The following is a 16,658-nucleotide window of genomic DNA, read 5'->3' on the forward strand; positions in this document are numbered from 1 at the left end:
GTTAATATGAAAGATCAAAATTAGATATTGCACACATCTTAAATAGACTATTAACTCTCTTCATTAATTATATTAATTCTATACATTGAGGTCATATACTCAGCTGCCTCTAGAACTCTGGGCTTTCCTTTCAATCCTTTTGGAGCAGATACTAAACTGTCCATAATGTTCCCAAAGCAATGACCTTCTATAGAATTTAGATGTTCTCTTTGTATTTTCCGTAATGATTGGGAAGTACCTAAGTTTAGGGAAGCAGGCATTTGGAAGATACCTGGAATTCCCTAAATGCTATCTTTTTCTCCTCTTTTAAATGATTAGATAAGATGATCTTTTAAAAAATTTTTAGACAATAATTTGCAAAATTTTTGAATGAATTTTCAAAATTGTTATGATTTTCAAAATTGTTGTTACAATTTATTAGTATTCAGCCCACCCCTGTTAAAGAAAGTTAAAGTCAAATCTTTTCTCCCTTTATTCTGTGTCTCTGCTGTATGTAATCAAATATATTCTCAGGAACTCTCTACTTTGTTTCTCTTTATTCTGTGATGTGTTCCCTTTATTCTGTGTCTCTGCTGTATGTGATTAAATATATTCTCAGAGCCTCTCTACTTTCCCTGATTTTTCTTTCCGAGTGAATTATTATCCTTTTATGTTTATTTTCAATAATGTGTGATTTATTCAGAAAGAAAAAAGTTATCTGTAAACTCTAGCTCATTAAAACTGGGGGTGGGGAGAAAGAAAGTTAAACAGGAATAAATCACATTTAATTCTTGTCAAAAAAATATAAGCACGAAAGTAGCTCTACTTGAAATCTCCAAATCTTACTCTATGTTGAAAAATTCAAATGTGAATTTGACAGAGCATCTTCATGTGTTAGGAGAATAGATCCCATTACATCTGATTATCATTTTAATTTAAAATTTTAATTTAGTCCTTTGGTCATAGAAAGGATCTATCTATCTGAATGCCACTTTATACAGCCATAACTCAGAACAAGAACATGTGACATTAGGGTATTTTAAAAGGGTTCATTCACTTCTTTCCAAATACAAAAAAATAATGTCAGCCTGACTCATCTTGGCTTCTCTGGTAGAAATGACAAATACGCTCAGGCAGACAGAACCCCATGTCAGACTGATTTATAAAAGCCTGGAGATGGGTGTTGTGGGAAGGGAAACCTATTTGTCAAATGGCCATGCCTGCTTACGCTGGCTTCTCCAGTAGGCAAGGAAGCCATCTCGGATTAGGCTATAAGGAACACTGGAATGCTTTTTTTTACGTTAGATATAGGAAGTTCAAATATACTTATCCTCTGGAAAAGAGGTGGGTACAGAATCGCAAAATGTGAGGTTGTCACATACGAACTGACAGCATATGTATGATTACTGCCCATCCAGGCAGCAAAAAAGAATCACATCTCCTCAGAGCACAGACCTGGACTACCTACTTCCTGTATGCAGCACGAGGGATAGGTATAGAACAAGAAAAAGAGAAATCATAGCCAAACAAGATACTACAAAGCAAAAGAGACCAACCAACCAACACAGAGATTCCAGGCAACTCAAAAGACCAAGTGAGAGGGATTGGAGCATTCCTACCTGCTTGCTCTGTTTGTGGGTGTTAGCCAAATACACAGTGATATTTTTACTTATTATTTTCACTCAGCCACCCATTCAAAGCTCATTTGGGTGCAGAATGCAAATATCATCTTTTGAATCAGGTTAATACTTGGGCTTCCCTGGTGGCTCAGTGGTAAAGAATCCACCTGCCAATGCAGGAGATGCAGGTTTGATCCTTGATCCAGGAAGATGCCCTGGAGAAGGAAGTGACAACCCACTCCAGTATTCTTGCCTGAGAAATCCCATAAACAAAGGAGCAGTCCATGGAATCTCAAAGAGTCAGATATGACTTAACGACTGAACAACAATGAAACAACACGATAGTGTGCTGTGCTGTGCTAAGTCACTTCAGTCTTTGCATCACTATGGACTGTAGCTCTCCAGACAAGAATACTGCAGTGGGTTGCCATGCCCTCCTCCAGGGAGTCTTCCTGACCCAGGGATCAAACCCACGTCTCTCATGACTCCTGCATCGGCAGTAGGGTTCTTTGCCACTAGCACCACCTGGGAAGAACAACAGAATAGCAGTACTATTATCTAAGAGAATCATCAGAAGTTCTAGGAAGTGGTTATAGGTGGTCCCCCAGAGACATGGACCCCATATACTGCTGCAATAAAATAATAACAAGTGTACTGTTTTTTAAAAAGTACTGCAAATGAAACAAAAACCATATTCATAATAATAGCTACAATTTATGGGATGCTCATTATGCCTTTGTATTTCACAGCAACCCCAAATCATAGGTATTAGCAATTAAGATACAGAAAGATAAAATAATTTGTCCAAGGTAACAGAATTTTATGTGCTTCCTCCACCCCAACACCCTATTCATATGCTGAAATTCTAAACCCTAGTACCTTCAAATGTGACCTTATTTGGATATCTGGTTATTACAGATATAATTAGTTAAGATGAGGTCATCTGGAGTAGGGTGGGCCCCTACTCCAATATGACTGTGCACTTACACAAACGGAGAGTTTGAACATACATACACACAAGGAGAAGACCACGTAAAGATGAAAGCAGAGATTAGGGGAGATGCCAAAGAAAGCCAAAGATGGCCAGTAAACCACTAGAAGTCAGGGGAGAGGCCTGGAACTCTTTCTCCCTCTCAGCTCTCAGAAGGAATCAACTCTGTTGACAATTTGATCTTGAACTTCTGACCTCCAGAACCGAATGACAGCACGTTTCTGTTGTTTAAACCACTCATGTATAGGACTTTGTTTCAGCAAACTAACATGCAGAATCGATAGGTGGTCCAACTGGGACTTGAACCCAGGTCTTTGGATTCAGGCCATGAGCAGGAATCACTGTACCATGTCATCACTGCTCTGGATTCCCCATGTAGTTCTGAGCCCCTTAGCTAGGTAAGCTCTAGTGGAAGCCTGGGGTACTTCAGCATGAAATTCAATGAGACGCTTGCTGTCCAGAACAAAGAAATCCTACAATGACTTGAGGTCTTAGGATGTTAAAACTCAAAGAGAACTTCAAGAGATTCTAGAGCAGTGGTTCTCAAATTGTCTTCCATAGAACCCTAAGTGCCCCTAGGGGCGCCTCAGGGGCTGCTGTAGTGTCAGAGGAGGAGGAGAGGCAGGTTTCTAGGGCCCTCGCTCCTATTTCACCCTGAACATTGAACTTTTGTATACTTTGGCCTTTGACATATGATCTTTTTTTAAATTGAAGTATAGTTGATTTACAATGTTGTGGTAGTTTTAGGTGTAGAGCAAAGTGATTCAGTTACACATCCACGTATTCTTTTTCAGATTCTTTTCCATTGTAGGTTATTGCAAGATATTTAGCATGGTTCCTTGTGCTGTATAGTAAGTCTTTATTATCTATTTTATTTATAGTAGTATATATCTGTTAATCCCAAACTCCTAATTTATCCTTCCTCCCTCCTCTCCCCTTCATTAGCTATAAGTTTGCATTTTATGTCTGTGAGTTTATTTTTGGTTTGACAAATGATTTTGTTTGAATAAAGAGTTTTGCAGCTTAAAAGATAAAAAACATTAATCAAGTCCAAATCTGCATCTTACTGATGAAGATACTAATGTCCAAAAAGGCTGAATGATGTTCTCAGGGTTGTGGGTGAGCTTGGCAGAGCTGGGATTGGCTGTCACTATATTCTGCTATACCTTACTGCTCATTGTAGGAGAAAAAGAAGTGAATATTGCCTGAAAATGAGGACCCCATGGGCATGACTGACCTCGGAACCTCACCATCGATTGCATCTACCCATGAGGGGCATAGGTACCCTGATTCCCGGGGGGGCTCATGTGGTACCATCCCTCACACCCACATAGGGGAAATAATGGCCCTGACATGGAGATTCATGCACAGGGTCAGATTCTAGATTTCCCTGTTCATAGCCCATGTGGGAGCACTTTGTATAATGGGACTCTTTCTATCTGGCTACTAATGGGCTCTCCTTATATTTAAGAGTTGCTTTTTGATTCCATTATCCCACAGAGTCAGAGAAAATTGGTAACAAATAAATGATAAGAAAAAGAAGAAGAAGTGATGTCTGGAAAAATAAAACCTGCTTTCAAGCCTACAGATCCTCAAGTGGCTTAAGATGGCACTGTTTTCTCTCACAGTCTACTTCCATTTACTGACTTACATGGGACTAAGGAGAGTGGAAAAGCTGGCTTAAAACTCAATGTTAAAAACACTAAGATCATGGCATCTAGTCCCATCACTTCATGACAAATAGAAGGGGAAAAAGTAGAAACAATGGCAAATTTTCTTTTCTTGGGCTCCAAAATCACTGTGGATGGTGACTGCAGCCATGAAATTAGAAGACACTTGCTCCTTGGAAGGAAAGTTATGGCAAATCTAGGCATCATATTAAAAAGCAAAGACATCACTTTGCTGACAAAGGTCCATCTAGTCAAAGCTATGGTTTTTCCAGTAGTTGTGTATAGATATGAGAGTTGGACTGTAAAAAAGGTTGGATGCCAAGGAATTGATGCTTTCGAACTGTGATACTGGAGAAGACTCTTGAGAGTCCTTTGGACTACAGGGAGATCAAACCAGTCAGTCCTAAAGGAAATCAACCCTGAATATTCATTGGAAAGATTGATGCTAAAGCTGAAGCTCCAATATTTTGGCCACATGATGCGAAGAGACAATTCATAAAAGACCCTGATTCTGGGAAAGATTGAGGGCAGAAAGAGAACAGTGTAACAGAGGATGAGATAGTTAGATAGTATCACTGACTCCATGAACATGAACTTGAGCGAACTCTGAGAGATAGTAAAGGATGGGGAAGCCTGGTGTGCTGCAGTCCACAGGGTCGTAGAGACAGACATAACTTAGTGATTCAATGGCAACAACAACAACACAGGACTAAGGAAGCCCTTTTGGGAGTGTAGACACTTGAATCCCAGCCATAGTCAGTGGTTAGACATATAAAACACTGATGATTTGGGTGAGGGAGAGGAGACAGGAGTCAGTTTCTGTGCAAAGGGAAGGAGAGGGACAGAAGGAGCCAGACTGAGCAACAGAGCCTAAAAACCAGGCAGGGGATGGGATTCCTGAATGTGTTGCTACTGTGGAAGAACTGTTGTTCATGTGAATTAGAAGAGTTGCTTCACTAAACCGTTATAAGATCTGGCCCTTCCTTCTTTTCCACCAGAAGAGATGAATAGACCAAAGTAGTGTCTGCCCCTCCCTTCATAGGAGACTGCCAAGCAGTCCCAGTGCTGCAAGGACCAAGAACCTCATCAGTCAAGTGGTGAATCCTAAAGGGAATCAGCACCAAGATGGCGCCTCACGCTAATGTGGAAGTGCCATGGTTGGTTCATATTAAAAAAAAAAGCTGTTCCTGAAAATTCTCTCAAGACTCTGGGGTTCTGGCAGCTGAAAGAGGGATCTTTTCTAATTGAGGATAACAGAGAAGGAGGAATATTCAATCTTGAGCTTCACAAGATCGTGGCTGGCCAGCATGAATTGGCAGGTGCAGTGGAGGCAGTGGACTGCCAACTCTACTGGCACCAGGACCACAGTGGCTCAGCCAGGAAGGGCTGAATTCCAACTCTAATAGCCCTGAGGTAGCAGTGGTGTTGTTTGGTCAGGGCCAGCGGTAGCAGATCCCTGGATTGGCAAAAATACGACTATACTGAGTCAAGAAAACGTGTAAAATGCTTCTTGTGAATTAGCAGAAATGTTTGGAGGAAGGTGATCCACAAGGAGTTGGGTTTCCCACATGTGTAAGTCAGGGGGGACTTGGATATTCATGTTGAGATGTCTAGAGGCCAGTGAAGAATGTGGCATTTGGGTTGCTGGTTACTTTCTAATGGGCATAATGACAGAACAACTTGCTCATTTTTTTAAAAAAAGAATTATTCATTTGGCTGTGTCCAGTCTTTGTTGCAGCATGCAGAATCTTTGCTGTGTCATGTGGGATCTCTGGTTGTATCACGTGGGATCTCTTGTTGTGTTGTGTGGGATCTTAACTCCCTGCCCAAGAATCCAACCTGTGTCCCCTGCATGGCAAGGCAAATTCTTAACCTCTGGACCACCAGGGAAGTCCCAACAAATTGCTACTTAAAATGCTAATTTCCAAGACTTCAGTAATAAGAGTGAAATTCAGATTCCTTTTCAACAGAAAGTCTCTGTTTCTAAGAATGAGTTCTGGCTTCTAATACAAGATATGAGAGTAAATGTAAATGTTCACTTTCTACTTTTTCCCTGAATACCATCATGATAAAAGAAGAACAGAAGGGAATAACTGGACTTGAGAGGAAGGGGAAGAAGAAATATCAGCAGATGAGAAAGAACGATGAATTTCTGGAAGAAGGGAAGCAAAAGGAATCATATTGAATGAGTCCTGGAGTTGGGCAGCTCAGTTTCTGAAGGAGCAGTGAGTGTAGAAACCGTTCCTGCTGGGTGAGCCCGAGAGGGACTCCAAGCACAGGGGCAGCAAAAAAGAGCAGGATCGAGTGAAAATGGGATGAAATAGAAGCGGTTTATTGAAGGATTTTTTTTCTGGAAAATTTACACAAATGCACGCCTCCTCCTCCTCTCCCCATCCCCACAAATGTGGGAGGACCTTAGTCTCAGATTAAAATCAGACGGTTGCTCTCAAAAGAAAGCATTGCTTGGGGAGTTCTGGGGAGCTGAGTGGCTATGGGGACCCAGAGATTTATTTTGCCTGATCAAGAGGGATGCTTTGCCAGCTCCCAGCCAAGCCACCCCAAAGAGAGGCTGCCAGTCTACATGTCCTAGAGGCACATGCATTTCTTATGGTGAGCCCTTTCTTTTAGGGAAAGGCCTAGAGGGAAGGTAGATTCCCCACATGTAGACAGAAGCTCCAGTCCCCACAAGCTTCTTTATTAGGATAATGTATGAGGAAGGACGGGATAGGATGCCTAGAAATTATTAAGTGGCTTAAGAAATATGAAAATTCTTTTTACTAGAGTCCCTTGGACTGCAAAAAGATCCAACCAGTCCATCCTAAAGGAAATCAGTCCTGGGTGTTCATTGGAAGGACTGATGTTGAAGCTGAAACTTCAATATTTTGGCCACCTGATGCAAAGAGCTGACTCATTGGAAAAGACCTTGATGTTGGGAAAGATTGAGGGCAGGAGGAGAAGGGGACAACAGAGGATGAGATGGTTGGATGGCATCACTGACTCAATGGACATGGGTTTGGGTGGACTCCATGGGAGTTGGAGTTGGTGATGGACAGGGAGGCCTGGTGTGCTGCGGTTCATGGGGTCACAAAGAGTTGGACACGACTGAGTGACTGAACTGAACTGAACTGAACATGGCAGCCACCCATGCAGTCAGTGGATGGCTCTTCTGAATGCTTCTGGGAGGGTAGCTCAGATGTCATCCACCAGAGGTGTACAGGGTCACTGCAGAAAGAGGGACAGAGATTAGGGAGGAGTCATGATCTTGCTCTTAAAAGGACCCACCAGAAAGGGGCTGGTTACCTTGGATAGAACACTCCACTGCAAGCTCATCTGGAAAAGGTCTAGCTGTGAACCAGGAAGAAGGGCTGATGTTAGCGCACCCACAGCACCTCTGCACAGATACAACAAAGGACCAGACTTTCGATGCTAATCAGTGACACCAGAAAGGAGTAAGGCAGAAAAAAGAGACCAACCAACCTCAATTCAGTGAACAGAAGAATCTTCAGAAATTCTATCTGGAGCTTTGAAAAGATATTGCATCTATTAAAAAAATATATTAGGCTGCCATGAAAAAGAAGAACCCAAAGGACAAAGAAGAATCATAAAGTTTGATGACTCTGAATTTAAAAATTCAACAGATGGGTAGATGATAACATTGGTTGTTGGTTTTGAATTTATTAGACAAACTTACAGAAAAACGCAAGTTTAATTATAGTTAAAGAACTGAATATAAAAGTCGTGGATTCTATAGGTAGAGGCAGAAAGGTGGATGGACAGATAGGGTTCTCATTTCCTCAGGTCACAAGGTAGAAGGTCAGGACATACAGTCTAAAGTTAGTAGATCCCTCCGCCCCTTCCCAGTAGAGGATTAGGTGGCTCAGACAGTAAAGCGTCTGCCTGCAGTACGGGAGACCTGGGTTTGATCCCTGGGTTGGGAAGATCCCCTGGAGAAAGAAATGGCAACCCACTCCAGTACTCTTTCCTGGAAAATTCTGTGGACTAAGGTGCCTGGTAGGCTACAGTCCATGGAGTCGCAAAGAGTCAGACACAACTGAGTGACTTCACTTCACTTCACTTATGTTACTTTAATTGATTAAATTAATTAATAGAACTGGAAATAAACCTGTGAGATTGGGGATGGGATGAAGAGAGAGAATAAAGAGTAATTCAGCTGAGCTTTCAGATCTGTTACTCAATACAGCTTAAAGCTGACAAGTCAAGAAAGACAGGTATAAGCAACATAACCAGACATGTGGAGGTCATTACTAGAAAAAGATCAAAGAGAGAGTGGTAAGAGTGGTTACCTTTGGTGAATAGAACTAAACTACAAGGGGGTGGATGGTTTTGCTTTTACTTTTGTATCCTTGATTATTTTCATTTTCATTATCATATTTTTTCTTGCATTGAAGAAGTTCTGGAAAGACACAAACTGCCAACTATGGTTATTCTCGTGAGTTGGAGTGAGGGATATTTTTGGAGGGGTAGAAAATTTTAATATTTTTCTTTCCTTCTTTTCTTCTTTTAGATTATATTTTTACAATAGCAATTATTAGCTTTGTATTAAAATATCTTATTACAATTTAAAATATCACCCTCCCCCATATTTCAGTTGATTTAGGAGAAGAAAAGACCCTTTTCAACTCTAAAGAGCCTCAGTGCACTCATCAGAAAGCTGTAGGAGGTCTATCCAAAATTCTGTTCTGGGAACTCTGAACTTCAACTTCACCACTAACTGCATCTATTTTTGGATAGAATGGTTCTCAAAGGATGCTGTGTCTCACTTCTTGTAGGCACACTTTACAACTTTAATTGATTAGGTTTTTTTCAATGATTTATATTTTATTGTTAAATGAATGAAGTGTCACCATGCTTTTGAAGATACATATTTCAAAAATATCTGGTTCTTTTTATTTTTTAAAAATAATTGATTAGTTTTTCCAACATAACTTATTGCATTATTATGTCCTTTTAAAGGCTCTATAGGTGTACACTGTTCTTTTCAGAAGCTATCCCCAGAGACATTTGGTACAAGATTTTTAAAGAATTATATTTAAAGCACCACATTACTAATTTTTCAACATTGTTAACTTTTAACAATTTATTTCAAGCTGTGATGTGTAAGAGTCCAATTGAATGCCAGAGGGTTAGCTTTTATGGTTCTTGTTTTAATAATCATATGGTAATGTTTTTATTAATACCATTTTGTAACCAAAGCTGTGACTTTGACAGATTTAATTTAATGACCATATAACTTCCAAAGCTATCAGGACCTACCTTAGGCCAGACAAGATTGGAGGGTTCAGAAACTAGAAGCCACAGGAAGCAAAAACACATTTGTTCACAATAAAAATGTTTCTTCCTTGCTATATTATTTCTATTTTATAGCTGTCAAAAGTTGATGAGATCATATGACTCTCCTGTTTACTATACAGAAGTCCTCTGAGAGCCAGGGCCTGCTAATTCCCCTGGTGCTGGCATTGAGGACGTTCAATAAATATTTGTTCAATGAATACATCTGTATACAAATGAATGGATGAATGAATGAGTCACAAATAGACTTCAAAGTCTCTATCCGGTTCTCATGCAAAAGCCCACACCACCTCTCCTATAATAGCCACAAGATTACCAAAGTGAAATCTTAAAAGTTTAAGGACTCCAAAGCCATAGATTGACCCCGGAGGACTTATTTTCCAGTTCTGACCAAACGAAGCCATAGGGACAGCCTCACCTCCTCCATGACTGGCATTTATGCCAAATAGATTTAATATGCTTGACAGTCCATTCTTAAGTGTGTGAATTTATTTCAAAGTTTAGACTGTAAGTAGGGCACCATGGAAACCATAAAAATGAAGATACGGTGATTTACAGGAAGATGTGTGTTTAAATCAGAATATCTCCTTAGGTGAAAACATATCACCATCCAAACAGATTTTATCAAGGGGCAGATTCAGAGGTAATGATGGGCTGACTGGTGTGAGAGATAAACTTGAGTAATGGCTGGCGGGTCTATTGAATTTGGACATTCATGAGGATTTCCTCCCAGCAATTCCTTCTAGAACATGCCCCAAAGGGAAAGCAGTTCTACCAGCATGATATCTCTGAATCTCTGCAGCTTTGCAATGAAGTTTTTAAGAGAGCAATACTAAAATCAGCTCAGTTCCTCTGTAATCCCCATTTCCCCAGCACCATCACAGACCCCTCCTACCAAGGATGGAAGTGGAAATCATTTATCCCAGGGCCCCTGGACTCCCTGACAGAATTGAAGACCTCTTTTCCCACAGTTTGAAGGGTAGAGAGGGTGTCTTGGAGCTTCAGACTTCCCACAGGGCCCCTTCTTTGGGTGTCTGATGAGAATATGGCAACATTGGGGTCTTCCTCTGCCAAGGACCCCTTGATTTGTCTTCCATAACCTGGAAGCCCATTGGTGGTATACCTTGGAAAGAAACACTAGGTCTGTGATAAGCATTTTAGCTGTATTCTAACCCCTTCCTCACCACCTCATCCCTCAGTTAATTGCTAGGGGGAATCTGACAAGTTTGCCTCTGCACAGAGGCTCCTTGGCAGGGCTCCAGCAGCTGCAGTAAGGCACACCCTTAAATGTTATGTAGTCAAAGTGCTATTAAATTAATTACAGCATTTATCATAGGACTATTTACAAGGTAAAGTCATGCAACATAAAACATTAAAGAAACATGATTACGCAGAAATGGAAGGAAGAGCACTGGGTATCAAATATGAAGCATTTTTTAAAAACTTAAAAAGATATATATATGTTTACTTGGCTGCATTCCGAGTGGGATCTCCATCATGTCATGCGCAATCTATTGTTGTGACACACTGTCTAGTGACAGTGCCCCGAGGCATGTGGGATCTTAGTTCCCCAACCAGGAATCAAACCTACATCCTCGGCACTGGAAGGCAGATTCTCAACCACTGGACCTCTAGGGAAGTCCTTAAATATGAAGTACTTGATTAATCAGTTGGCTCTGAAAATGGGTTAGTTAGATTTATTCAGATGAGCAGAGTTGGACCCTACCTCCTTGGGGAAAATCAGACGTCTTGGCATCTACAGGCTTGCTAGTTCTTTATTTTCTCTTCATTTTAGTAATAAAAGCAAATACATTTTTTTTTCTCTAAAGGAATAGAGCCTTCCTGTGGAATTATTGTAGTCGTCTCTCTCCAAATAAACATGAAGGATATTTCTAAGTGTTAATAGCTTTGATAGGATCTTTGTGCATAGACTCGATACCAGTCTCATTATCTTTTAAATGAAAGGAACCGCTACTGGCTACTTTGCAGTATTTCCTGTACACAACTTCCAACAACGTGCAGGGTTTGTTTAGAATGATGAGGACTTTTGCTGCACCATTCACTCTCTTATTCATGTCTCCAAATCATTCAGAATAAGATGTTTAAGCTCTATTAATACAATTCTGGTTCCAGGATTGGTTCTCTGGAACCAGGAACCAGAAATCAAATTGCCAACATCTGTTAGATCATAGAAAAAGCAAGAGAATTCCAGAAAAACATCTACTTCTGCTTTATTGATTATGCCAAAGACTTTGACTGCGTAGATCACAACAAACTGTGGAAAATTCTTCAAGAGATGGGAATACCTGACCACCTCCCTTGCCTCCTGAGAAATCTGTATGCACGTCAAGAAGCAAGTTAGAACTGGGAATGGACTGGTTCCAAATAGGGAAAGGAGTACATCAAGGCTATATATTTTCACCTGGCTTATTTAGCTTATATGCAGAGTATATCATGCAAAATGCTGGGCTGGATGAAGCACAAGCTGGAATCAAGATTGCCAGGAGAAATATCAATAACCTAAGTTACACAGATGACACCACCCTTAGGGCAGAAAATGAAGAGGAACTAAAGAGCCTCTTGATGAAAGTGAAAGAGGAGAGTGAAAAAACTAGCTTAAAACTCAACATTCAAAAAACGAAGATCATGGCATCTGGTCCCATCACTTCACGGCAAATAGATGGGGAAACAATGGAAACAGTGAGAGACTTTATTTTGGGGGGTTCCAAAATCACTGCAGATGGGGTGACTGCAGCCGTGAAATTAAAAGACGCTTGCTCCTTGGAAGAAAAGCTATGACCAACCTAGAGAGCATATTCAAAAGCAGAGACATTACTTTGCCAACAAAGGTTCGTCTAGTCAAGGCTATGGTTTTTCCAGTGGTCATGTATGGATGTGAGAGTTGGACTGTGAAGAAAGCTGAGTGCCGAAGAATTGATGCTTTTGAACTGTGGTGTTGGAGAAGACTCTTGAGAGTCCCTTGGACTGCAAGGAGATCCAACCAGTCAATCATCAAGGAAATCAGTCCTGAATATTCATTGTAAGGACTGAAGCTGAAACTCCAATACTTTGGCCACCTGATGCAAAGAACTGACTCATTTGAAAAGACCCTGATGCTGGGAAAGATTGAAGGCAAGAGGAGAAGGGGACAACAGAGGATGAGATGTTTGGATGGCATCACCGACTGGATGGACATGAGTTTGAGCAAGCTCCAGGTGTTGGTGATGGACAGGGAAGCCTGGCGTGCTGCAGTCTATGAGTCGGACACGACTGAATGACTGAACTGAACTGAATATAATTCAGCCATAGAGGGTCTCCTTCAATTTTTAAGTCTTTTCAAGTGTGTTTCCAATTGGACACCCTCCTATTTTGGACCTCATTCAGTCATTCACTCAAAGAAAAGCAACTTCATTCTTCCAGTTGCTCAAGCCCAAAATTGGGAGTTATCCTAATATTCTCTCTTTTTCTTCACATTCCATGTCAAATCCTTTAAGTAACCCTGTTGGGTCTACCTTCAGAATACACTCACAATCATTTGGGTTAGTTAACGTCCCAGAACTTCAGTTTTCCCATCTGCAATATTAGGGTAATAGTGTTAACACCCACCCCTGTCCCCACTGGGAAGATTAAATGACAACATTAATTGTCATTTGACAATAAAGTGCAATATTGCAGGATGGTGAGTGTTCATTAAATAGTTAACACTCAGACTATGACCATTACTAGTCTTCCACAACTAAAGTTTTATGGTATATGTCATACTTTTGTGGGATGCTGAACGATTCAGAGGCATAATAAGAAAGAGACATCAAGAAAGCATCACCTAATGAAAGAAAATCTTGGTAAACATGAAAATAAACCCAATGCTATTTGAAGTTGGAACATAAAGTTAGCCGAAAGAAACATTGATATTCTTAAAAAGACAAGCAAAACAGTAAAAAAAAACAATGTTGGCAGCCATGTACTTCAATGTCCCAGCCAGAGATTTTCATAGAAAAGCCAAAAAACCTACAAATTTTGACAAACTATTATATTTTAAAAGACTATATTCAAAATCTGAACACCTCAAAATTCTGAAGGTTTTTGAGTTATTCTTGGAAAATTCTATTTCTCCATATTTCCCAAATTTTTTATAAAGAATATATGTAACTATTGGCTTCCCAGGTGGCTCAGTGGTAAAGAATCCACCTTCCAATGCAGGAGACTCAGGATACCTGGGTTTGACACCTGGGATAGGAAGATCCCCTGAGGGAGGAAATACCAAACCACTCCATGTTCTTGCCTGGAGAATCCCATGGACAGAGAAGCCAGGTGGCCTATAGTCCATAGGGTCGCAAACAGCTGGACATGACTGAGTGACTGAACACACATATGCAATTTTTACAATCAGAAAAATAATATTTTAAAAATACTTGCTTTGATGAAAAGGTCATGGCAGTCCTATATTTTTAGTTAACCAAGATTCTAATAAAAGAATAAACAACTTCAGATTTAGCCTAGTTCGAATGTATTATATTAAGTTCTCGAAGGTTACAAGTTTTTATTTTTAAATTATATAGGGATTTATTTAGTTTATAAAATAAACTAAATAAATCTATTTATTTTATAGATTTATATAGGATTAATTTATTTAAATTATAGGGATTTATTTATTATATAGGATTTATTACCTTCTGTTTATTAGTAACATGATTTTTAAAAAATTCCTTTCGAATAACTATATATATATATATATATATAATTAAAACTACACATGCAATTGAATCTTTATAAAACAGGTATATTTGAGGGGCAAATTCTAAATTCAAAGGTTATAAGTTAAGCCAGTCTTCACCCAAGAAAATAAAATTTCAGTTTACTTGTAATTTTTAAGGTGAATGAAAAATATCAACTTTTAAGAGCTAGCAACTTAAACACTTTTTTTTTTTAATGAAACTTATCTGTACACATACTTAATGTTATATGGGTTTCTGGGGGGAGGGTGAAGGTGATGTGGTGGGGACTGGTTTTATAGTGTGGTTTGTTGTTTGGTTTCGGCTGGTAGGCTATATTATTAAATATGTTTATAAAAGTTTGGAGTATATAAAACTAATAAAATAATCTTCAGTGTGCCTTTCCCATAGATTTGCCTTTGAAGTACAGTGTTGTGGTTTAGGTAGTTTCAAGGCTATATTTATTCTATAATTTTAAAATATAAGAGTTAATAACTTAATAGTAGCAACTTGAACTGTAATTTTAATTGTGAAACTGTTTTTCCTCTTGACATCACAATTCAATATAGTTAGGGTTTAAAAATCAGGCCACAAAGAAGAGCAAGTGCACTCAGATTCTATTCTCAGATACTATTTCATGGCAAATGATCTCCATACTCTTTGCCCTTTGTCCTTAAAGCTCCCATAAGGTAGACCAGTAGCCTGAACTTTGCTGGCAAATATCTCAATGAAACAGCATCAACCTTATGTGTGCTTGGAACATTGGGTGCTTGCAATTGTGTAGGGGTAAGAGGAGAAATATACATTCTTGAAGTACAAAAACATGTATCGAGCTCCCACTCTGTGCCAGGAACTGTGCTAGTTGTTTCTACCCACAGTATGTCATTCAATACCTCTATCAAGTCCAGGAGCAAGGAGGTAAGACCACTACATTCCACAAAGGGACAAAGTGAAAGTGTGTCTGACTCTGTGACTCAATGGACTATAGCCTGCCAGACTTCTCTGTCCATGGAATTCTCCAGGCAAGAATACTGGGCTGGGTAGCCATTCCCTTCTCCATGGAATCTTCCTGACCCAGAGATCAAACCTGGGTCTCCTGCATTGCAGGCAGAATCTTTCCCATCTGAGCTAACAGGGAAGCCCAAAGGGACAAATGAAGTGGCAATATCAGGGTTTGAACTCCAGTTGTCTGATTCTAAGCCCACTGTACACCATTCAAAAGCCGGGGTGAAAATGAATTTGGGAAAAGGAGACAGTGTAACCAAAATATAAGCCACGTTCCAACAGAACACACCACAGAGCAGGATATCCTACCATTCTGAAAATAGGAAAGCAAAATAAATTGAGGTCTTGCAGGCTTGTCTGCAAGGATGCTGGTAACTTAGGCCATTACACTGTTCTGCTCCCAGCTTTCTTTTGGTTATCAGCAGGGCACCAAGAAGACAGAATTAGGCAGGCGAGGACTCTTCTCTGAATGGCAGCCCACCTTCAAGACCACTGCTGAAAAGGTAAGGCCTGTTTCAGACTTGAAAGCTTTGTGCCACCCCTGTAGGTGGGAGGGATGGGGAAGCCTGTGGCCTCGGTGGTCCAGACATCAGGGCAAGTTCATGCGCAGGATCAAACTCTAAGGAGCAGAAATATGATGCCCAGCTGATCATTTTGAGGATGTTAAAGACGCTTACTCTTTGGAAGAAAAGTTATGACCAACCTAGATAGCATATTCAAAAGCAGAGACATTACTTTGCCAACAAAGGTCCGTCTAGTCAAGGCTATGGTTTTTCCAGTGGTCATGTATGGATGTGAGAGTTGGACTGTGAAGAAAGCTGAGTGCCGAAGAATTGATGCTTTTGAACTGTGGTGTTGGAGAAGACTCTTGAGAGTCCCTTGGACTGCAAGGAGATCCAACCAGTCCATTCTGAAGGAGATCAGCCCTGGGTGTTCTTTGGAAGGAATGATGCTGAAGCTGAAACTCAAGTACTTTGGCCACCTCATGTGAAGAGTTGACTCATTGGAAAAGACTCTGATGCTGGGAGGGATTGGGGGCAGGAGGAGAAGGGGACGACAGAGGATGAGATGGCTGGATGGCATCACCGACTCGATGGATGTGAGTTTGAGTGAACTCCGGGAGATGGTGATGGACAGGGAGGCCTGGCGTGCTGAGATTTATGGGGTTGCAAAGAGTCAGACACGACTGAGCGACTGAACTGAACTGAACTGAACTGAGAGTAGATTCAATTTCTTTTTTTCAACAAGGGTCCTGGAGCTGTCAGTAGGCAGAACTTACACATGCTACGATGCTAAATCGCTTCATTTGTGCCCGACTCTTTTCAACCCCATGGATTGTAACTCACCAGGCTCCTCTGTCCATGGGATTCTC

This window comes from Bubalus kerabau, chromosome 12, assembly GCF_029407905.1.
Source record: "Bubalus kerabau isolate K-KA32 ecotype Philippines breed swamp buffalo chromosome 12, PCC_UOA_SB_1v2, whole genome shotgun sequence".
Classification (NCBI taxonomy): domain Eukaryota; kingdom Metazoa; phylum Chordata; class Mammalia; order Artiodactyla; family Bovidae; genus Bubalus; species Bubalus kerabau.